Here is a 24,475-nt window from a genome sequence, read left to right as displayed (position 1 = left end):
GGGGACGCACCGGGCACGCCGGACACAACGAAATGAGAGGCGAGGAGGCGCGGGCCCGACGCGTCAGCGGCTTGGATGCTCAACCGCCACCTACGTAGCGACGGTGCAGTTGCCAGGAAGCGGAACCGTCGCATTGGCAACCGCGTCGACGACGCGCCAACCCCGCCGGAATGGAGCGTGGACTCCTCGGAAGAGCAACCACTGCTCTCTTCGACTTCGCGCCGCCGTTCATCCGCGCTCAATAAGACCCGTACGTACGCCGCCATTCATCCAAGCCTCCATCCGACACCTCCGGCGAGGATGAGCTACATCTCCCAACTCCCCGTCCGACACCTCCCGGCGAGGGAAAGCCAGGCGGCTAGTGCCATTGGTGGGACAAAGCCGAGACGCCATGCAGCGGCGACGATTCCCCGCCGCCACTTCACAGCGAGGAGGAATGGCTGGGCTGGGAGGAGGACGCGGAGGAAGAAGAGAGCAAGGACCCGGCGGCGGCGGTGGCCCGTGCGAAGGCGGAGACGGCGGCGGCCAAGGCCGCCAAGGCCAAGGCCAAGGCAAAGGCGCAGCCGACGAGCACCGACGACGACGAGGAGGACTCCGACGCGTCGGGCGCCGACATCGCCTCTTCGGAAGAGGTGACGAGCAGGAAGCGCCACCGCGATGACGACGACAAGGCGGGGCCATCAGCGAAGAAGAAGAAGAAGAAGTAGAAGTAGTAGTTTAACGGGAATTTATATGTAATTTAATTATATTTTTTCGAAGTTTTATATATAATTTGTTTATGTTCAACTGATTTGAATATTAGTAAATAGTTTTCTTCTAGCCAAAAGAGGTACTATTAATGTTTGGGGGCGGCGTTTGGGGGACGCGGCTGGGGAGCGACGTCCCCTAAACGCAGCACGAACAAAACACGTCCCCCAAACGCTCGATCCGGCGCGGTTTGGGGGGCGGCTTTGGGGGACGCGACTGGAGATGCTCTTATGACCCAAATTCCTATCTGGAAACATAGTCAACCGCCCGCGCCATTAGTTGCCATAGTTCTAGTAGCTTCCACGTTGGCAGCCGCACTACAAGAACCCACATCCCGACACACCTCTCTTTCACGCCGCAGTTCCTCTCCACCTCACGAATCTCAGCCGCCGCCGCCATGGGCGGACGCAGCGTCCCTACCGCCCGGCGCTTGCCCAGGCTCCGGTCGCTTTCGCTTCTTGCGCGAAGTCTGAGTTTACCGAGAAAAGCCAAGAACGCGAGGGCAAAAACATCGAGTTGTTGGGCCTTGCCCGGGGCAGGAGGACAAGCATCTTGGCCACCACGCGAAGGAAACATACTAGCAAGCGAATCCAACCTTTCAGCGGTTCGAATGGAAACAGAGCAACGATACCCAGAGTCTTCGGTTCCCCAACCACACCACCGCAAACGCCGAAACCCTTGACCGGTTGCTCGCCCGCTCAGGCGCCAGCGGCCGACCCCAATCCCACCCAGCCCTAGATGGCCAATGCCAACAACGATAGAGAATGGAGGAAGGAAACCCGGGAGGTGGAGCGGTTCTGGCGCCGGGCTAAGCAGCAGCGGCAGCCAAGCCCCACCGAATCTGGCAGCAGCAAGCGCCGACGAACATTGGAATATGTTGTGAACGTGTAATGTATTATTATATCAGTGTTTCCGCATTAAAACTATTGAGAAAACAGGATTAGCTCCAAATAATGCTTATATTTGACTGGGAAAAAATGTAGTTGCTTTGTGACCCGCCTAGGCTTGGAAAAATTGCTGGGTCCACCTCTGGCCGCTGCCGTACATCGACGGCGACAACCACGGCGGCTACGCGTTGCGACTCTCCTCGGCCGTCGGCTCCCACTGACAGCCTCCCGCAGGCCTCGTCGAGTTGCCGCAAGCCTCGCCGAGCCATCCACGCTCGCCATCCCCGTCTCTCGCCACCGTTCTTGTCTAGGTTCCGAAAACCATCGCGGGCACCACAGCAGTACCCCCGTTGCGTTCCATCTCGCAGTCGCCGACTCTGGGATCACCTTGAACGCCTCGCCTCCTCTGGTGAAGGTCACCGACACCACCGTGCCCTGCAGCTGGTCCGTCTCGGGGGCGATCGACGAGCTTCTGTAGGTAGAGCACGGCGGAGGCCGCGGCGACGATCGGGTCCACGACAGCGTGCCCGCGTTGTCCCGTACGTGACGGTGGCCGTGAAGAGGCCCCGGCCTTGACCCGACGACGCCAGCCGGGAGGTCCGCGTCGACGTGCATCGCGAAGATTGATGGCGTCCACATCGTCCAGGACCTCCTGCAGCGCGTGGTACCCGCCAGCGTGGCCCTCCTCCGCCTGCTGGAACACCAGCTTCACCGTGCCCGTGAGGCCGTCCTTGCGGGACTGCAGCAGCTTGGCGGCGCCCCAGGAGCATGGCCACGTGAGCTTCGTGCCCTCACACGCGTGCATCTTGCCGTCTTCCTTGGTGTTGAACTCCCATTCTACCATCTCCTGCATAGGCCAGTGGGAATCGATTTGTCAACGAATCCTACCACTAATTAAGATGGAATTTCTATCCGCAAAACAAGTGGTCTAGTGAGACGCACCTTTTCTGTTGGCAGTCCATATCAGTATCGTCTAGAATCACTTTGCTTTGGCAGTCATCTGTCAAATTACTATATCTGTTCTGTTGGTACGTAGTAGCAGTCGATTTCCGTATCGGCACGGTGCCGTTGCGAGACCGTATAGGGAATCACAATGTCTGCATGATCGATCCGAGATCCCTACAGTCAACTCTCTTATCCATTCTCGCGAATCTATAGCCGCAACAGAAAGAAGGCACATTGCTAAATTGGGGTGATTTTGCATTCGATGGTGTCTAGCCAGACTTACCTGAAGAGTAGCGAAACTTAAACTTTAGTATTTTCTATGAACTCTATCTCGATGACTACTTGCCTAATGATTACGGCCTAGTTAATCAGTGATATCTCAAATCTAAGTGGAGTAAACATTACAGTATATTTTTCCAATTTTATAAGGAGCCTCTCCTTCTGCATGCATGCGTAATTAACAGCGAAGAGTACAGTTGCGATTGCCTGCATTTTCACTGATAGACCTGTACGTCCATGTCAGCCCAGAGCACGAACACGGCACCAGGGCCGGCACCACCGACAATGGTGGCGACGAGGCCGGTGCGCGCGACGGGACATGTGTATGGAACGCCGAGGGCGTCGATCTCGCCCGCGCAGGAGCGCAGATATGCGGTGCTCTTGGAAGGCTAGCTCCGGTTGCTGGTGGATCCGCCGCCGTAGGCCTTGCACCCACGCCGCGAACCCGGCGCCCCTGGCATTGCGGTGGCGGCCTCATCCTCCGCCGATGATGGTCGGCTTGGTTGGTTGTGGCGTTTTTATCCCACATCAAGCACCGTCGGCGAGTTGGGGAGACGTGGCGGTGAGTATAAAAGAGTATTAATTTGTACGAGTACATGGACGGGGCATACAAGTACCTAGGTTTCCTGCAGATGTATAGGTTTGAATTTAGATTATGATGGCCCAACGGAGTTAAACCTAGTTTAGCAAATACTCCCTCTGTTTCATATTACTCCGTACGTATGTAAAATCTGGTCAAAGTTAAATTCCAGGATGCTTAATAGATGTGTAAAAAGTGTATTATTATATAGAAAATAAAAATAAAATAATTAGTGTAGTATCATATCATTATATTTGACTATATATATTGATATTTTATCAAAGATTGTTCGTCAAAAATTACAAAGTTTGACTGTGACCAAACCTTGTATACGGAGTAATACGGTTCAACAAAAAAAATATTAAAATAATTTTTAATACTTTTTGGGAGGAAAGCATACGGATGCAGACCGTCTATCCATAAAGCATGAGATCATTTACGTGGTCTATCTTCACATGTAACCTAGTCCATCCGATTCTTAGTTGAACAACACCAACCAAATACGTGTACCATGGCGTTGATTGGTCTCCTAGACTACGAATGGATAATGATTCAAATAACTGACGAGAAACTTGAGCATGCGATTCCCTACAGTCTCCCACCTAAAATGTGTACTATGTTCCTCCGCTAAGCCAAGTTGTCCTTCCATATTCTCGCGTCCATCCAGACTATATACCTTCTCGCTTCCTACCATTGCATGCTCGTCTTCCCGGTCAGTCGGAAGTACCCCCTCTAGCACCAATCGGTCTAGGCTACCGACCACGAGTGTTGTAACTACATGGAGTTAATGGTTCTTGCAGGCATCTAACGATAAAGAAACTAAAGAGGGCAAGGAGTCCATAAGGTAACCAAACATTCATGGGTACTCTTTGCCTTTTAATCTCATGTGCTCCATTCTCCCTTACATGAATGCTTCAATAACAGCGAAACGATTTGTTTCAATAATCAGATTTGACCGAGAATTTTGGATAGCTAGCTCAAGACCTTTTTTGCATGCTATTTCTTCGCTACAGCTACAAAGGCAGAAGAGTATCATGCATCACGCTCGAACGGTGTGACCTAAAAGGACCGATGCATCCGTTTACCAAATTTAGGTCGCGAATGTGTCGGGTTGGACAACACGCGTTCTCCTAGGCCCTCCAGCTAGCCACTAGCCAACACATGCTCCCACACATCCTCCCCTTGGCGACGCCATGCCCTCCATAATGGCCAGCGCAAATCGAATGGGTCGCGTCGCTAGGAAGACTAGCCTAGCATGCTGCTCCTCGTTTCAATTTATGTTCGTGGCGTGACCCAAACGGACAGAATCGGGACGAGATGGTCAATATTGGCCGGGTCACGCCGCTAGAGATGGCCTAAGAGCATCTCCACCGATGCCCCCCAATTAGGCGCCGACATAGAAGTATGGGGGGAGTCGGCACTTCATCCTCCATTTGTGGGTGTTGCTCCCACGCCGGCGGCCCCGATAGGATTTTTTAGACAAACCAAATATTTTCTTGAAGTTTCATTTTCATGTTAGTTAGGATGGAGGAATGAATAATTTTCTAGCAGAGCGAATCCAGGTTCGCTTCGCGGGCAGTAAAACACTATTCATTTCTCGATTCTGGATGACACGTGAAATCGTCTTCAACTCTAGCCTACTGGCCCGGCCGGCTCTACGGAGAGGTGGACAATCGCCCGCTGCTGCGTCCTTGCGTCACTAATTGGAGTAAAAAAAAATTGAAGTAATTTGAATAGGAGCTATTTACGCCATCCTTACATTTAGTAAAAAAAAGAATTGGAGTAAGGACTTTGGATCGATCTTGGCATTTAATTGGAGTATAGGTAGTACTTTGTGGCGATGGAATTATTTGACCCGTTTGGCATGCATGCGCGCATGAGACAAGTTTGGTATGGCATGGATTAGATTAGCGGTCTTTGTTTTGGTGTGCAGCGCGGGCGGAGCGAAGAAACGAATGAAGCGCGCGGGCGGCGTATTAATTCCACGCATTATAACGCGGGGATTTGGTGGCTCGCTCAACAGACTGGCTGCAGCTGGCGAATATCCGCCACGGATTTGACCACGTACGGCAAACTCTTAAAAGAGAGTGGGGACGTGGAGGTGCCCCTGCGTACGTGTGGGCCCGCCCACACTGCTTAGACACTGACGAAATCTACGCATGGCAAACTCTGTCTCCTACCGCGCTGACGAAAGGTAACCACGTCCTCCGTTCTCTCCGCGTTCACATCCGCACGAGTGGGCGCGATTCATCCACGGCCATATCAACGACCGATCGATCGATCGATCCAGCAAGAAATCTGGCATGGGGCGGGCGGCGCTCACGGGACGGCAGTGCTACTCCTACCGCGCTGCTTGCATGGGGCGGTGGCGACTGCTCGCACGTGAAGAGGCGCGCGGCGAGAAGAAAAAGGCGAGAGCTTTATAGCGGTAGCCGATCGAGACGGACGGCCAACTCAGATCAGAGAAAGAAGAAACAAAGACGGAAACCAAATTAGCAATGTACTACTGGCTGCTATATTAGATTAGCAAATTAGCAATGCTTCTTTTGGGATCGGATTGGGATCCAATTGATTTGATTTGATTTGTGTTAGGAAAGGAAAGAAATTCAGAGATTTGATTTGTGTTCGGGAGGAAAGCAAAGATAGTGGGATGTGATTTGCTCCCTGTTTATTATATATTGATTTAACAGGATTTGGTGGCATGGAGGATGGGTGATGATAAAAGAATGGGGAGGGGGAGTCAGATGTGATGCGGAGAATGGAGGATGCACACTGTAAAGTTATTTCTTGACCGACAATTCTCAAAAACAATTCCTTGGCTAACAATTTACAAATCTAAAAAATCAATAATATCTTGACCTTTATGCTAAACAATTATTAATGTGCAAATAAATTGACCTACTCCACAAAATCCACAAAATTTCTTTATGTAATGTGCACTACAGGAAAAACAGGCGTTGCCGTGCAGCACATCATTGCCGTGAGGTGCTGCACGGCAAAGAAATCTTTGCCGTGCGCCGCGAGTTGTACCCACGGCAAAGAAAAAACGCACGGCAAAGTCTTAGCGCGGCGCACGGCAAAGATTCGGTTCACGGCAAAGTCGAGCAGCGCCGCACGGCAAAGTATCATCGCACCGGCAAAGTCCCTCGAAAGCCCACGGCAAAGAAGCAAGCACGGCAAAGAGCATAAGAGCCTCACGGCAAAGAAAACCTGGTCGGCAAAGGGGCTGGGACGTTGCCGTGGGCCTCCTTTGCCGTGAGGCCGGGCAAAGTGCACGGCAAAGCCTCCTTTGCCGTGCGATTTCTTCTTTGCCGTGCGCCGTCATTCATTTTATTTGTTTTCTATTTTATTTCATCTAATACTTATATTTTTTTATTAGTTTTACTTTTTGATGACTATTTATTAGTGTTACTTATGACAATGTGCAATACAAAATTAGTCTCCATGCTCATCCCCCACAAATATCAGGGTTCCGGTGCTCCGGCGGCCGTCCCCCTCCTTCCCCCCAAAACAGCGGGACGGCGGGTCTACCCCCGTTGATTTCTCCGCGCGAGGGTGCACAATGTACTTTTTCATTCTCTTAGGTTTGTTAGGGTAGGTTTTAGGTCCAGTTGCAAGTTTTGGTTGCATTTCGGTGCTCCGGGGGTCATTCCCCCTAAAAACGGCCGTCTCGTGGGCCCCGGATGGTCTACCCCCTAGATTTCTCCGCGCGAGGTTCCACCAATATACCTTTTCATAGGTTTAGGTTTGTTTAGTCCATGGACATATGGAAAACCATGTGTGGCACCCTTTGGCACAGTCTAGCCCCCGATATACCCGCGGCGGGACACTTCCCCGTACACGTCCAGGAATCTGCTAAGTGTTATCGCCCGAAGGTGAGGTATGTCGACCGGGGATCCATGCCATGCACCATTTGGTGAATCACACCTTGCATCACACTTTGACACATATCATAGGTCCACATGCAAGGTTTGGTGGGGTTCCGGTGCTCCGGCGGTCGTTCTCCCCCTCCTCCCCCAAAACAAGCGGAACGCGTGCCCCGGCGGGTCTACCCCCTAGATTTCTCCGCGCGAGGGTGCACCAATGTAACTTTTCATTCTTTTAGGTTTGTTTAGTCCATATACACATGGAGAACCAAAGATTGGCACCCTTTGGCACATATACCCGCAGCTAGAGCCATTATCACACGATCGACGGTGTGCTGATCTACTGGTTAGGGTTAGGTGTAGGGTTAGGGCTAGGGTTTAGGGGCTAGGGCTAGGGTTTAGGTTAAAGGGTAAGTATTTATGGTTAGGTATAGGTTTAGGGTTTAGGGTTAGGGTTAGGGTTTATGATGCATGGTTCTCGCAGCTCCAGCGTCGTGGTTTAGGGATTTAGAGGGGTTTAGGGCTCGAAGCCTCCCCAGCTTAGGGTTTAGGGTTTAGGGGAGCTACTTTTGCACCATTACACCTTGCACCACACTTTGACACATATCATAGGTCCACATGCAAGGTTTGGTGGGGTTCCGGTGCTCCGGCGGTCGTTCTCCCCCTCCTCCCCCCAAAACAGCGGAACGTGTGCCCCGGCGGGTCTACCCCCTAGATTTCTCCGCGCGAGGGTGCACCAATGTAACTTTTCATTCTTTTAGGTTTGTTTAGTACATATACACATGGAGAACCAAGATTGGGACCCTTTGGCACATATACCCGCAGCCTAGAGCCATTATCACACGATCGACGGTGTGCCCGATCTACTCGGTTAGGGTTAGGTGTAGGGTTAGGGCTAGGGTTTAGGGGCTAGGGCTAGGGTTTAGTTTAAAGGTAAGTATTTATGGTTAGGTATAGGTTTAGGGTTTAGGGTTAGGGTTAGGGTTTATGATGCATGGTTCTGCAGCCTCCGGCGTCGTGGTTTAGGGATTTAGAGGGGTTTAGGGCTCGAAGCCTCCCCAGTTTAGGGTTTAGGGTTTAGGGGAGCTACTTTTGCACCATTACACCTTGCACCACACTTTGACACATATCATAGGTCCACATGCAAGGTTTGGTGGGGTTCCGGTGCTCCGGCGGTCGTTCTCCCCTCCTCCCCCCAAAACAACTGGAACGTGTGCCCCGGCGGGTCTACCCCCTAGATTTCTCCGCGCGAGGGTGCACCAATGTAACTTTTCATTCTTTTAGGTTTGTTTAGTACATATACACATGGAGAACCAAGATTGGGACCCTTTGGCACATATACCCGCAGCTAGAGCCATTATCACACGATCGACGGTGTGCCTGATCTACTGGTTAGGGTTAGGTGTAGGGTTAGGGCTAGGGTTTAGGGGCTAGGGCTAGGGTTTAGTTTAAAGGTAAGTATTCATGGTTAGGTATAGGTTTAGGGTTTAGGGTTAGGGTTAGGGTTTATGATGCATGGTTCTCGCAGCCTCCGCGTCGTGGTTTAGGGATTTAGAGGGGTTTAGGGCTCAAGCCTCCCCAGCTTTAGGGTTTAGGGTTTAGGGGAGCTACTTTTGCACCATTAGACCTTGCACCACACTTTGACACATATCATAGGTCTACATGCAAGGTTTGGTGGGGTTCCGGTGCTCCGGCGGTCGTTATCCCCCTCCCCCCCCAAAACAGCGGAACGTGTGCCCCGGCGGGTCTACCCCCCTAGATTTCTCCGCGCGAGGGTGCACCAATGTAACTTTTCATTCTTTTAGGTTTTTTTAGGACATATACATATAGAGAACCAAGATTGGGACCCTTTGGCACATATATACCCGCAGCTAGAGCCATTATCACACGATCGACGGTGTGCCTGGATCTATCGGTTAGGGTTAGGTGTAGGGTTAGGGCTAGGGTTTAGGGGCTAGGGCTAGGGTTTAGTTTAAAGGTAAGTATTTATGGTTAGGTATAGGTTTAGGGTTTAGGGTTAGGGTTAGGGTTTATGATGCATGGTTCTCGTAGCTCCGCGTCGTGGTTTAGGGATTTAGAGGGGTTTAGGGCTCAAGCCTCCCCAGTTTAGGGTTTAGGGTTTAGGGGAGCTACTTTTGCACCATTAGACCTTGCACCACACTTTCACACATATCATAGGTCCACATGCAAGGTTTTGTGGGGTTCCGGTGCTCCGGCGGTCGTTATCCCCCTCCTCCCCCCAAAACAATGCGAACGCGTGCCCCGGCGGGTCTACCCCCTAGATTTCTCCGCGCGAGGGTGCACCAATGTAACTTTTCATAGGTTTAGGTTTGTTTAGTCCATATACACATGGAAAACCATGTGTGGCACCCTTTGGCACATATACCCGCAGCCTAGAGCCATTATCACACGATCGACGGTGTGCCTGATCTACTGGTTAGGGTTAGGTGTAGGGTTAGGGCTAGGGTTTAGGGGCTAGGGCTAGGGTTTAGGTTAAAGGGTAAGTATTTATGGTTAGGTATAGGTTTAGGGTTTAGGGTTAGGGTTAGGGTTTATGATGCATGGTTCTGCAGTCTCCGGCGTCGTGGTTTAGGGATTTAGAGGGGTTTAGGGCTCGAAGCCTCCCGCGCTTAGGGTTTAGGGTTTAGGGGAGCTACTTTTGCACCATTACACCTTGCACCACACTTTGACACATATCATAGGTCCACATGCAAGGTTTGGTGGGGTTCCGGTGCTCCGGCGGTCGTTATCCCCCTCCTCCCCCCAAAACAGCGGAACGCGTGCCCCGGCGGGTCTACCCCCTAGATTTCTCCGCGCGAGGGTGCACCAATGTAACTTTTCATAGGTTTAGGTTTGTTTAGTCCATATACACATGGAAAACTATGTGTGGCACCCTTTGGAACATATACCCGCAGCCTAGAGCCATTATCACACGATCGACGGTGTGCTCCGATCTACTCGGTTAGGGTTAGGTGTAGGGTTAGGGCTAGGGTTTAGGGGCTAGGGCTAGGGTTTAGGTTAAAGGGTAAGTATTTATGGTTAGGTATAGGTTTAGGGTTTAGGGTTAGGGTTAGGGTTTATGATGCATGGTTCTGCAGCTCCGCGTCGTGGTTTAGGGATTTAGAGGGGTTTAGGGCTCGAAGCCTCCCGCCTTAGGGTTTAGGGTTTAGGGGACCTACTTTTGCACCATTAGACCTTGCACCACACTTTGACACATATCATAGGTCCACATGCAAGGTTTGGTGGGGTTCCGGTGCTCCGGCGGTCGTTATCCCCCTCCTCCCCCAAAACAAGCGGAACGCTGTGCTCCTGCGGGTCTACCCCCCTAGATTTCTCCGCGCGAGGGTGCACCAATGTAACTTTTCATAGGTTTAGGTTTGTTTAGTCCATGGACATATGGAAAACCATGTGTGGCACCCTTTGGCACAGTCTAGCCCCCGATATACCCGCGGCGGGACACTTCAACAGTACACGTCCGTGAATCCGTTAAGTGTTATCGCCCGAAGGTGAGGAATGTCGACCGGGGATCCATGCCATGCACCATTTTGTGAATCACACCTTGCACCACACTTTGACACATATCATAGGTCCACATGCAAGGTTTGGTGGGGTTCCGGTGCTCCGGCGGTCGTTATCCCCCTCCTCCCCCAAAACAACTGGAACGCTGTGCCCCGCGGGTCTACCCCCTAGATTTCTCCGGCGAGGGTGCACCAATGTAACTTTTCATAGGTTTAGGTTTGTTTAGTCCATATACACATGGAAAACTATGTGTGGCACCCTTTGGAACATATACCCGCAGCTAGAGCCATTATCACACGATCGACGGTGTGCTCGATCTACTCGGTTAGGGTTAGGTGTAGGGTTAGGGCTAGGGTTTAGGGGCTAGGGCTAGGGTTTAGGTTAAAGGGTAAGTATTTATGGTTAGGTATAGGTTTAGGGTTTAGGGTTAGGGTTAGGGTTTATGATGCATGGTTCTGCAGCTCCGGCGTCGTGGTTTAGGGATTTAGAGGGGTTTAGGGCTCGAAGCCTCCCAGCTTAGGGTTTAGGGTTTAGGGGACCTACTTTTGCACCATTAGACCTTGCACCACACTTTGACACATATCATAGGTCCACATGCAAGGTTTGGTGGGGTTCCGGTGCTCCGGCGGTCGTTATCCCCCTCCTCCCCCAAAACAGCGAAACGTGTGCCCTAGCCGGGTCTACCCCCTAGATTTCTCCGCGCGAGGGTGCACCAATGTAACTTTTCATTCTTTTAGGTTAGGGTTAGGGTGAGGGCTAGGGTTTAGGGGTAGGGCTAGTGTTTAGGGTTCAGTGGTTAGGGTTCCGGTGCTCCGGCGGTGTGTGTGACCCCGACGGTTAGTGTTAGGATTTATGTGCTCGAATTTGCACCCCTATAGATTTAAGAAAACATGATAAGAACATTATGAAATATTACTCATGTTGGAAAAACAAGTTTAATTTAATTTGAAATAAAACTAAATTTTCATATATGAAAATTTAAATGGTAAAAACAACGTTGCCGTGCGCTAGCGCACGGCAAAGGCCAAAGACGCACGGCAAAGGCCGTTGCCGCACGGCAAAGCCGTCCTCGCACGCGCAAAGGCCGCTGCCGCACGGCAAAGCCGTCCTCGCACGGCAAAGGCGCGTGGATAAGGTGCGGGTTGGCCCGACCAAGTTTTATTTCGCTGTCCAGATCGAGTCCCGCCCGCTGCCGTCGCCGAGCTCCCTCACTCCTCCCCCCGCCGCCGCCTCCCGCACACGCCGCCGACACCATTGACGCCGCCGCCTCCCGCAGACGCCGCCGCCCGCGACGCCGCCGCCTCCCGCGACGCCGCCGCCTCCCGCGACGCCGCCCACCCTCCGCCGCGCCCTACCCCGACGCCGCCGCGCCCTACCCCGCCGCCGCCTCCCTCCTCTCGCCGCTGCGTCGCGGTCGGACGCGGTGCACCCGGCGGCTCCTCCCTCCGCCACCCGTCCCAGGTCAGGCCCCCCCCCCCCCCCCCCCCCCCCCGCTCCGTGCCCCGGTGCCCCTCCCCAGATTTGACATGTTCAAACAAACTTGTAGTATCCTTTTATGGACATAGGTAGTAATACAAATGCACAACTATATAAGCGAGCATTGTATGTTCCGTATGTGTAGATCAAGAATGTATGTTGTAGCATGGACATAGATATGTAATACAACCAAAAAACCCGCCCCGTTCCCTCGAACCTTTGAGAGTCCACTTACGACGGGGCCGCGGCAGCCTCTCCGGCGAGCTCGTAGCAACACGGCCGTGCCGCCGCCACCATGTAGCAACGCCGGCTGCCCTGTAGCAACACCGGTCAACAGAAGTACCAAAGTCCGGCCTCTCATCGGAGCAACGTCGGCTGCCCATCGGTGTAACCCGTCGCCTATTGTAGTAAGCCAGAAGATGGAGCATGTTAAGACAAATGCTCCAAGCCCTCGCTGTCCTCTTCTTAGATGTAACATTGCATTACCTCATTCACAAAGCAGCAAAAGTAACATTGGCTTTCTACTGCTCCATATACTCTATATACGCGCATACATGGTAATTATTAATAGCCCCTAATTGTTTTTTTTTGTTATGCAGGCGATGCTTCGAGGTGGACACGAGGGGCGGCGTCGCGGGGGTGTTTGACGGGGCGTTTCGGATCTTCTTCGACGATTCTCTCGCAGGGTCGTTGGTCTTCTTCGCCGGCTGTCGGTCACGCTTCGAGGGTGAGAATCCGTTCGCCTCTCTTGTACCTAGGTTTTTTCTTTATGTCTAGATCACCAAGTCCGTCGCGATACCTAGGCGTCTCTTCCCGACCGTAAGGGTTACGCGGATAAATATGCATTAGTGGTCTCGCATATTATGAACCGTAACTCTTACGGCATTTATCGGGACAGCCTGGCGGATGCGTAGTTGGGTACGTTCTCCGTGCTCTACCCCGATCCGAGACAGGATTTCGGTAGCGCCTCCCCGTTGTTCTCCGGATGCACACCCCTCTCGGCTTTTTGCCGAGACGTGTATCGGGAGAGCAGCGGGGAGGTGCCGCCGAAATTCTGTCTCGGATCGGGGTAGAGCTGGGAGAACGTACTCAATCTACGGATCCGGCGGCTGCTAGGAGCCCACCTAGTAGAGTTTCAGGTTGATGCACGCGTAAAAAAATAAAGATATGATGCATTTATTTCCTATTTGATATATAAATGCTATGTTCGTCTGTTTTGTTGCTGATTAGAGGATGGATAATCGTGGCTGGATGTACGATGGCAGAATCAGTCAGTGCAACTATACTGATGAATGGGGAGAAAAGACCGAGCAGCTTGTGGATAGGGCGTTTGCCATCCCTAGCAGACCTATAAGTGTTTGGTGCCCTTGTAGTAAGTGCGCTAACCGAAAGGCACAGGACAAGGAAACTATGAGTATGCACCCGATCAAGTTTGGGTTCACACCGTCCTACAGTGATTTGGACTTACCATGGAGAAAAGGCAAAGAAGCGTGCTAGGAAGGAGGTGCGGCAGATTCAACCTAGGGGGAATATGACACCGGTTTTGATAGGTGCTTAGAAAACTTGGCTAATGGTAATGTGCCCGAAAGCTCTCATGTAGAGGTGGAGACACCTCGGGATGCGGAGACAAGTGAGGACCCGGAGGAAAACACAAAGGAGTACTATGAGGCTCCGTTTGCTTCGCAGAAACCCCTACATGCAAATACAGAGGTTACCCAACTAGATGCCATCGCTCGCCTTATGGCCTTGAAGTGCCATAGGAACTTGTGCAGAGATGGGTTCGATGAACTTCCGGTCATCGTAGGCAGCCTTCCGCCGAAAGGGCACCTCTTGCCGCAAAACTTCTACTATTCGACCAAATTGCTCGGTGACCTTAAGATGTCATCTCAGCAGATACACGCTTGTCCAAAGGGATGCATGCTATTCGTAGAGGAGCACGCCGACACAAATTATTGCATCAAATGCAATTCCTCTAGGTACTTTGAGGTAGACCGCAATGGTGATGGTCGAAGAGGCGGACCACGGTTGCCAAGAATATCCTCCGCTATCTTCCAGCTTCTACCGAGGATCCAGCGGCTCTTCATGACCGAGGATACCGCCCAGCAGATGAGGTGGGCCGTGGAAGGAAACAGATACACCGACAAGATGATACATCCGTCTGGATGGTACCGCATGGAAGAACTTTGTGAAGAAATTTCCATTGAAAGCAGTGACCCGAGGAGCGTAGCAGCTTGCGATATCAACCGATGGGTTCAATCCATATGGTATGTCGGCTGCAAGTATACGCTTGTTGGCCGTTGTTTGTTATTCCCATGAACCTCCCCCCGGCGTCCGCATGAGATCGTAGAACATGTTTGTGTCGATGATAATCCCGTGGCCCAAATACCCGGCAAGAACATGAATGTGTACCTGGAACCGCTGGTGGATGACTTGGTTCGTGGCTGGGAAGGTCGCGGGATCCGAACATATGACGCATCAAAGAAGGAGTACTTCGATATGTATGTGTGGTACCACACGTCCCCGCATGACCTGCCAAGCACGTGCTTTGTTCTCGCGGGTGGTGTACACATGGGAAGTGGCCTTGCCCACAGTGCATACAGGCCGTGACTTTCTTCTGGCTAAACAAGGGAGGCAAGTATTCATGCTTTGATGAAGCTCGACAGTTCCTTGAGCGGAGGCATGCATACAGGAGTGATGTAAAGAGTTTCAAGAAAGGCCGTGTTGTCCGTGGCCCGAAGCCAATTCCGAAGACCGGAACGGAAATCAAGGCCGAGTTAGATGCTCTTCAGCCTAGCCCTGATGGGAATGGTTTCTTAGGATATGGGGAGACACACCAATGGACTCACAAACCGTGCTTATGGAAGCTCCCTTACTTTGAGTTTCTCGAGCTCCCGCATAACATTGATGTAATGCACACCGAGAAGAATATCAGTTGAAGCCATTTGGAGCACTATTGTGGACACCGAGAAGACGAAGGATAACATAAAGGCTCGAATTGATCAAGAAAGGTGGTGTGATAGGCCGGAGTTGAACATGCAGCCACCTAATGGTGCCAAAAAACTTGGACTAAGCCACACGCTCCGTTCCGCCTCACAAAGGCCCAAAAAAGGGAGGTCTTCCAATGGATGAAGGACTCCTTGTTTTTCCCCGATGGGTTCGCAGCCAACCGGATGAGGGGCCCGAACATTGAAACGCTCGCGAGTACAAGGACTCGAAGAGTCATGACTACCACATATGGCTTGAGCGGATAATGCCGGTGATGATTCGAGGCTATGTCCCCGAGAAGACTTGGCGAGTGCTAGCGAGGTTGAGTTTTTTCTTCCGCCGCATTTGTGCTAGGGAGTTAGACACTAAAGTGATTGAGAAGCCGGATGAAGAGGCACCCGTGTTGCTTTGCGATCCGGAGAAGATCTTTCCTCCAGGGTTTTTTAATCCGATGCAACACATGATCCCGCACCTCGCGGAGGAGTGCTTAAAGGGGGGCCCGAATTGGGGCCGTTGGCGCTTGGTCCCGAGAGAGAAACACAAAAGCTTCGTCAAATGACCGGCAATAAATGCAAGATCGAAGCATCCATAGCCGAGGCAGTCCCGAACGTGGAGGTGGCAAACTTCACCACTAAGCACTATGATCCCAACATTCCCACAAAGCACAACCCGGTCCTCCGTTTAAATGCCGCCAACAATGAAGAAGTACCCAAGCTTAGCATCTTCGTGGGGCTTGGTGGCAAGTCAAGTGGCTCGAAGCCGTACAGTAACGGACCTACCCGAGCGGACCTTGATCCACTCGTATGTCTTAAACACCATGGTCGAAGTGAAGCCGTACATCGAGTAAGTGCGAACCATTTAATTATTCGCAAACATTCACTCGTATGTTCGTGGCTAACTCTTCCTCTTTTCATCGGTATAGGAAATTCAAGGCTATACATTGGAAGAATACCCACAGGGAGCCTACCCCGGAAGAATCCAAGCAAATTTTCGATAAGGGAGGCGGTTTCGGTTTCAGTAGCTGGTTTTGTAATTTGGTACTATTCTATCCAAATTAGCTAGCACTTCCTACATTGATCGGTCATTTCTCGTTCTAAACTTCTTGTGCTAAACTTGTAGGCAAGAACTGACAAAGAGATGAAGTCAGAGCTAAGAAAAATTGCTAGGGGCTTTGACCATTCCGTAGAAGCGTTCAACTCCTATGACGTGAACGGGTATCGCTTCCAGACCCATCAATACACAACAAGCCGGCCCAACGCGAAGACAATAAATAGTGGGGTGGTATGTCAAGGTGATGATGGGCTCCATTACTATGGAAGAGTCGAGGGTATATACGAGCTGAATTACGGGTTTCACAAAGGGCTAAATCCCGTCGTCTTCAAATGCCATTGGTTTGACCCACGTCGGGTGAGACGGGATCCCGAAATTGGGTTGGTCGAAGTTGAAAGGAACTCCGTTTATAAGGGAGAGGATGTGTACATCTTGGCAACCCAGGCCTTTCAAGTATTCTATCTCCCGTACGCGTGCGTAAACCCGACAAAACGTCTACATGGATGGGATGTTGTGATGACGGTGCCTTCACGCAATAGGCCGCCCCCGCCAAACAAGGACGATTACCGCCGCGTAGACCCCTCAGCAAGGAGTGTCGAGTTTTATCGAGAAGAAGGGCTCCCCGGCCATTTCACAATCGGCTTGCCGACTATCGATGACATGGTCGTAGACGATGAACAAGAAGACGCGGGCATGGATGGAGACAATGCAGAAGATGAAGCCGAGGATGTCCGTGCCCCGGAAGACCTGAGTTTGCTTGAGGCGTTCAAAGCAGTGGATTGACCTCGATGCAGCATGGACCACCTCCAGGTTTCATTGATGATTATTGGTTCGCCGAGCCCGATGACGATGAGGAGACACGCGGTCCAATCACGGATGGCGACACAGAGCTACTGATCTATGTAGTAGTAATTGTGAGGCTAGCCTATTTGTAATAACTCCGTGTAATAGAGATTGTCTAGCTAGGTTATTTGTAAGAACTCCGTGCTATGTTTGAGAGAACTCTATGGTAGCTATTTGTTGCTTCCACTAATTAATGTTCATCCTTTTGCATTATTTGTTGCTTTCATTAATGTTCATCTACTTATATTTCGTTGCTTTCACTAATATTTATCTCTTTGCAATATTGCGTACTAATAAACCACTCTCTTCATTTGTGTTTGCAGTGTGATTGAAGCATGGCGCCAAAAAAAGGGGTGGCGGTCTTAAAAAGAAGCTCAAGGACTTGGTAGGTGTAGGGACTTCGAGGCGGGGCCGAGCTACTACCCCCTCCTAGCCCCCTCCCTGTCGCTCCCACGTGGCGGCCGCGTAGGAAGAATGCGACGCGGGTACTCACTCCTAGTCCTAGCCCCCCTCCCGCAGCCGATGATGATGACGAGGAGGAGGACCAGGAGCACCACGGGGGTGGGGAGGACCAGGAGGAGGAGGTGGGTGGGGAGGACCAGGAGGAGGAGGGGGACGAGGAGGACCAGGAGGAGGAGGGGGACGAGGAGGACCTCTCGGAGGATGAGGGGTTGGGGAACTTAGTGTTCGATCCTGATCCAAACCTAGAGTGGTGTGAGCCGGAGGATTACCAAGACGTTCCAGCTCGTGGAGAGGCCGAGGCCACGTGATAGGAAGCCATATCGGCGTGGGATAACACAGCTCCCTCGCCGAAGAGCCGGCGCTACAGGCACGTTGTTCTTGTGCCCTATGGAAGGAGGTACATGTTAATTTTTGGCATTTCGTTATCGCAATTTTGTCATTATCAAAATTATTATCACATACATATTGATGTTGTCGTTTCATGGTGCAGCTCGTTCCAGCTTGAAGACCCGACGCAGAGACCGCCACGTGGGTACTCGAACATCCTTGGGGGCCTACTTAGATTTTATTTCCCCGGGATAGTCAATCTCCCTACCGGTGGCCGCGACGTAGCTTGGAGGTGGGCGCACTACAGCCTCGCGGAAGATCCTCTTGGCCGCGGCACCGCGGCGGATTTGGTTGTTGCCAAATTCGGGTACGTGACTTTTGACTTCTTACCATTCATACACTCTCCTTGGTTCACAATAATTGCACTAATGCCCCTTGTTTTACCTATGTTGCGTAAATTCTTCAAGAGGGCCGAGGGCAAGGAGAATGCGTGCGATGATGTCCTACACCAGCTTGCAAGGAAGAGGGTGACCGGCATGCACTACGAGGCACGTGTTCAATGCGTCCGCGATCGGCACGCCGACCGCTTCGTCCACATGAGTAAGGAGGACGCTCGCGACACGCTCATGCAGCCGTGGCAGTACTTGCGGTGTATTTGCATTTATGTGTTATTGATTTCTTTATCGCCATGTAGTTTATTTTACCATAATGGGTTTATCTTGTGCATGTAGAACCCTCCTCGCACGTCGGCAACGACGATAGGTGCTTTCGTGCGATGGTCATGTGGTGGACATGCCCCCAGCACCTCAAGAAGCACGAGGAGGGCAAGAAGAAGCGGGCAGAGATGCGAGGTGGATCGCATATCCAAGGCAGCATCCCCATCTCTCTTCACCTGCGTAAGGAGGTGAGCAAATTAATGGTTCCTTCATTCTTTGAATTCATGTTATATATTTGTTAACTCTCCAAGGGTGTGTCACTTCACTCAATTACATGTTCTCTTTTGCAGGAAGTCGTGACAGGAGCGAAGCCTAACGTCTTTGCCGTGCTAAAGAAGATGAAGCAAAGGAAGACGCCCGATCCCGAGACGGGGTCCGTGTGGGTTAACCCGCAATCCGAGACCCAAGGCACGTCGTATGTCTCCAAGTTCAAGCAGAAGTACGGCGAGGAGGCCAATCCGGAGGCCGAGGACTTTGACCCCGAGGTCGCGGTGCTTGCGGGAGAAGGCTTGAAGCATGGCCGCCTATGGTTTGGTGACGGGTGCGTCGACCCGCCGAGGGTTCCCTCTCTCCGCCGGATCCGTCGTGGTCGTAAGAGCGGCCAGCCCGAGGTAGAGCCCGGCCACGGGCTTCGGATCTAGTCGTCGAGCGGTTACGGGTATGTTCTTCCTCGGGTCTCTACATTTCCTTTACATGCTTTCCATTGAAATGTTAATGACATCGCGGCAACACAACGTAGGAGGAGATGGCAGCGAAGGAGCAGGCGGCCCAGGAGCACGCACGGAACATGGAGCGGCAGATCTCGGAGTACCAAGCAAGCAGCAGACACGGATGATGCAGCGAGATGCAACAAGCAAGCAGCAGATGATGCAAGCAGCAGCAGGCACGTATGAGCTGGCTCATGAGCCGGACGGCTCGTCTTCTCCACCGGGGAGTCTTCCTCCTCCACCTTACTCCATGTGGATGCCGCCACCGCCCACTCGGACCCCGGGGACACCTATCACCGTCAACAACATGAACATCATCCGGAGCATGAACCTCGGTGAGTCCTCTTGTGCCCAACCCGCTACTTGTACTTGTTCAAGTGTTCAATATGCAAATGCAAATGTTCATTCCATCAACCTGCTTATAGATTTTATGTCACAAGGCAATGACAATGAGGGCCGGCGGAAGCGGAGGAGGACAAGGTTGATGGCATGGTCTTCGTGCACTCGTCGTCGTTGCAATGGATTGTTCGCACTTGTTATGGATTGTAATAATGGACATTGCTATGCATGAACTATGTGTGCTCGATGTGGACTCTATGTAACGGATTGTATGCATGAACTATGTGTGCTCGATGTATTTGTGGTGTTGTTGATGTGTTTGGTGATCTTATGTTGATATATATGTTATATATGCTATATTTGTGAAATGCAATATTTGAAATGCAGGGATAATTGAAAAATAGAAAAAAAATGAAAAAATCAGGCCCCTTTGCCGTGTGTGTGCACACGGCAAAGGACATTTGGTCTCTTTGCCGTGTGCACACGCACGGCAAAGGGGCCACGTGTCGCCCAACCGTGCTCCCGGGAGCTCCGGGGGCGTGCCTGCATGGTTCTTTGCCGTGCGTGGCAGAGCGAGGCCGCACGGCAAAGCCTCGCACGGCAAACATTGCTGCGCACGGCAACGCAGGGCGCACGGCAAAGAAGCAGGGCGCACGGCAAAGCAACGGCGCACGGCAGCGATGGTGACGCACGGCAAAGATGCCTCGCACGGCAGCGTCCGCGCAGCGCACGGCAGAGATGGCGACGCACGGCAAAGGGCGTTGCCGTGCAATCCGTCCATGCGCACGGCAAAGGCGGCTTTGCCGTCGAAGACTTTGCCGTGCAAACTATGCCGTGCGTGCACGCACGGCAAAGCCTTTGCCGTGCGTATGGCCCTCTTTGCCGTCCAAAGCCTCGCACGGCAAAGCCTGTTTCTCCCGTAGTGGTGGTTTATAAAATCATCTCTAAAATGCTTGTAGCTAGGTTGAAAGTGATACTACCGGAGATTATCTCTCCAACACAGAGCGCGTTTGTCCCTGGAAGACTTATTACTGATAATGTGCTGGTGGCATATGAGTGTGTTCACAAGATAAAGAATAAAAGGAAGGGTAAAACTGGTCTTTGCGCCGTTAAATTGGATATGCATAAAGCTTATGATAGAGTGGAATGGGATTTCCTGAGAAGGATGATGATTAGACTTGGTTTTCATATTAAGTGGGTTGATTTGGTGGTGGCTTGTGTTTCTTCAGTTTCATATTCTGTCAGATTCAATTCTCAGATGACGGAGGGATTTATTCCAACTAGGGGCATTAGACAGGGGGGTCCTCTTTCCCCTTATTTGTTCCTTCTTTGTGCGGAAGGATTATCAAGTGGTTTGTTGCATGCAGAGGAGATTGGTGGCATTGAAGGGGTTAAGGTGTGCAGAAATGCACCGTCAGTATCACACCTACTATTTGCTGATGATTCCTTAATTCTCTTGAGGGCAGATTTGAATACTGCAGTCTCATTGCAACAAGTTCTTGACTCTTACTGTGCAAATTCAGGGCAATTGGTCAGTGTGTCTAAATCTAGTATTTTCTTCAGCCCTAACACTGATGTTGATGTGAAGGTCCAAATATGCAATACCCTCAATATAAATACTGAGGCTCTCTCTGATAAGTACCTAGGCCTCCCTGCTCTGGTTGGGGCGGATCGCAGTGATTGTTTTTTGCATTTTGTGGAGAGAGTTTTACAAAGAATAAAGGGATGGAAGGAAAAACTCATGTCTATTGGAGGGAAAGAGATTCTCTTAAAAGCTGTAATTCAATCAATCCCAGTCTGTGCAATGTTGGTGTTTCTGTTGCCAAAGAACATTTGTAAAAAGATCACTGATATTATTGCTCAGTTCTGGTGGGGGATGATGAACAAGGAAGGAAGATGCATTGGTACTCATGGTGGAAGATGTGCTTTACAAAAAATGAAGGAGGTATGGGTTTTCGTGATCTCCACTCTTTCAATCTGGTGATGTTATCTAAACAAGTTTGGAGACTGCTTGATGAACCAAATTCACTGTGTGCCCAAGTTCTTCGTGCAAAGTATTACCCCTCGGGGGATTTATTGAAGGCAGGACCCAAGGCGGGCTCTTCTTTTACTTGGCAGAGCATCGTTGCAGGTATCCAAACGTTCAAGCGAGGATGTATTTGGAGGATTGGGAATGGCGATTCAATACAGATTTGGAAAGACCCGTGGTTACCTAGCAGCCCGGATCGGAAAGTTCTCACGCCGAGAGGTGATTGTATTCTAACAAGAGTAAATGAGCTTATTGACCCTATTACTGGAGGATGGGATGAGGACCTCATTACAAGTATTTTTCATCCGATTGATTCAGCTCGTATCATGCAAATACCCCTGAACTTCAATGCTTTTGATGATTTTATCTCATGGCATGGGACTAGGTCGGATAGATTTTCAGTTAAGTCGGCCTACCACATAGAATGGAAGCATCAATACAATGGCCGGACATGCCGCTCTTTGATCACCGGCACGTCTCAGAATAATCCGAGCTGGAAAATAATGTGGAATCTGAATGTTCCAGCCAAAGTAAAAATCCTGTGTTGGCGTATCATGCATGGTGTTATTCCCCTTAAAGCTATCTTGATGAAAAGACATATTGGTACTACAGATGTGTGCCCGGTTTGTAGTTTGGGACAAGAAGATGTTATGCATATGCTCTTTGAATGTCCAACAGCAGTCAATGTTTGGAGAGCTTTGGACCTTGAGGATGTCATTAACCGTGTGAAAGAAATAGATATGTCTGGGCCTAGGCTGTTGGAAAAATTACTCAAGTCTCCGGTGGCCAAACTGCCTGGGTATGATTCTATGAATGTCCAAGAGATAATCGCTATTGCATCATGGTATATTTGGTGGTTACGCCAACGCCAATCTCATGGAGAACAAATACGCCGATTCAAAATTGTGTAACTTCTATTCGGGCGATGGCTGCTAATGCAGCAAGGACGAAAGTCCCAATGTATACCCAAGGTAAAAAGATGTGGCTAAAACCTGGAGCAAATATACTGAAACTTAATGTTGATGCAGCCTTCTCTGAAGAAAATAAGAATGGAGCATCTGGGGCCGTGTTGAGGAATAGCCAATGTGTTTTTGTTGCAGCATCTAATAACTTTATACCGCATGTGGCGTCGGTGCATATGGCGGAAGCTCTTGCTGTGCTTCACGGCTTAATGTTTGCAAATTCTTTGGGATGCAATGTGATTGAGGCTGAATCGGATTCTTTGGAAGTTATTCAGCTGTGCTCGTAGTCAAGACAGGATTTGGAACGAATCTACTGCTATCTATGCTGATATCTTGTCTACTGCAGGGATGATAGGGAAGGTTATTTTTAGCCACTGTGGGAGAGAGAGTAATATAGTTGCCCATGAACTAGCTAGTCATAGTTTCAATTCTGTTTCATCTTGTAACTGGGTCGATGAACCCCCTAGCTTCATTAGGGAGCCTCTCCTTAATGATGTAACCGTCCTGTGAACCACAACAGCAAGTTTCTGACGCACTCTTTTCCTTACCAGGGTACCGAAGGGGACTGGAAGGTTTTTAATGAGGCGGCTTGCTGACTTAATATATGATATTTTTTACTTCAAAAAAACGTCTAGGGGGTAGTAATCGAATTGATCACCGGATGTGGCTAGAACATGTGGCCCACATGGCATCGACTATGGTAGTGTATCGCTCTTTTTTTAGCTTTGTCTCGAGCCCTTTGGCGCTGCATTGAAATGCGAATATGGTCCTAAGATGGCTTATGTGCGATGAGAAACAATAGTGTAAACATCCGTACCGGTGAATGTTGTGGTTCGACGGTTCACCGGTCGGACAGTTGATGGCTTTCCATAACGCATTTTAATTACTTTTCATCATAAAATATCTTTTTATAAAAAAAAGTTCTCCAATGTACGACAACGCGTCCTAGTCAATTGGTTTCTAATTCAACCCGGCATACATCACGCTCGAATTCAAGGTCTGAATCATGTCGAACACAGTAAGTCTATTCTGAAGCCTCGCGATACAGAGTCTTGCGACCTAGTCAGGTAAATTGGAATATGAGTCGATGGATAATTCATAGCCTAGTGGGCTTTGGATTTTGGGGGCCCTAAGCAGTCATCCACCTCGCTCCTTCCCATCGACGATCCTATGCTACAAGGTGAGGACGTCTCTACCGAAACCGATTTACTATGTTAAAAATAGATCTATTCATTTTATTGATCATGTTTGTCTCTAATATGTTCCATGGTTTTTGGGTACTAATCAAATATCTTCCATAATACGATACCTCCTTCTTTTTCCTAGTTTTATCATGAGTTTGGTGAAAACCTTTTTGGTTCTCTACACAGGTGAAAGGAAGTAATGTCTTTTCTTCGTCAATCCGCCCCTATATATATGCGAGTACTTGCTTTGCCATCTATTTTGTCTCTCCCCATAAATTGGTTCATCTCAGATAATTCCTATGGAGCTATTTCGCCTCTCTGCCAGATAATCGGTTGGTTTCATCCCAAATGGTTAGCCAATCTTGGTACATGCAATCTAAACACATACTTCAATCATGTCTATACATTGCAAACACTTCAACATCTTGGATCCAGATACCCTTCACATCATGATAAGCTAAAGTATGTAATCCATGGGCCAACTCGATATCCTAAATATCTACGGAAGCAATTAAATATTTTTCTCAGATTTGTTGCTCTAGGTGTTTTTACTCAATTAGAAAGTCAAGTCC

The 24,475-nt window shown here is 50.3% G+C and overlaps 1 pseudogene; it reads right to left on the bottom strand.

Annotated features, from left to right (window-relative positions):
• Positions 1–1,129: 1,129 nt before the first annotated feature.
• On the bottom strand, positions 1,130–20,509 carry LOC124689348 (annotated as a pseudogene).
• Positions 20,510–24,475: the final 3,966 nt, after the last annotated feature.

The sequence above is a fragment of the Lolium rigidum genome, chromosome 2, assembly GCF_022539505.1.
Source record: "Lolium rigidum isolate FL_2022 chromosome 2, APGP_CSIRO_Lrig_0.1, whole genome shotgun sequence".
NCBI classification, from domain to species: domain Eukaryota; kingdom Viridiplantae; phylum Streptophyta; class Magnoliopsida; order Poales; family Poaceae; genus Lolium; species Lolium rigidum.
Note: the sequence above shows the minus strand (reverse complement) of the source record. Positions and strands in the feature narration are given on the sequence as shown.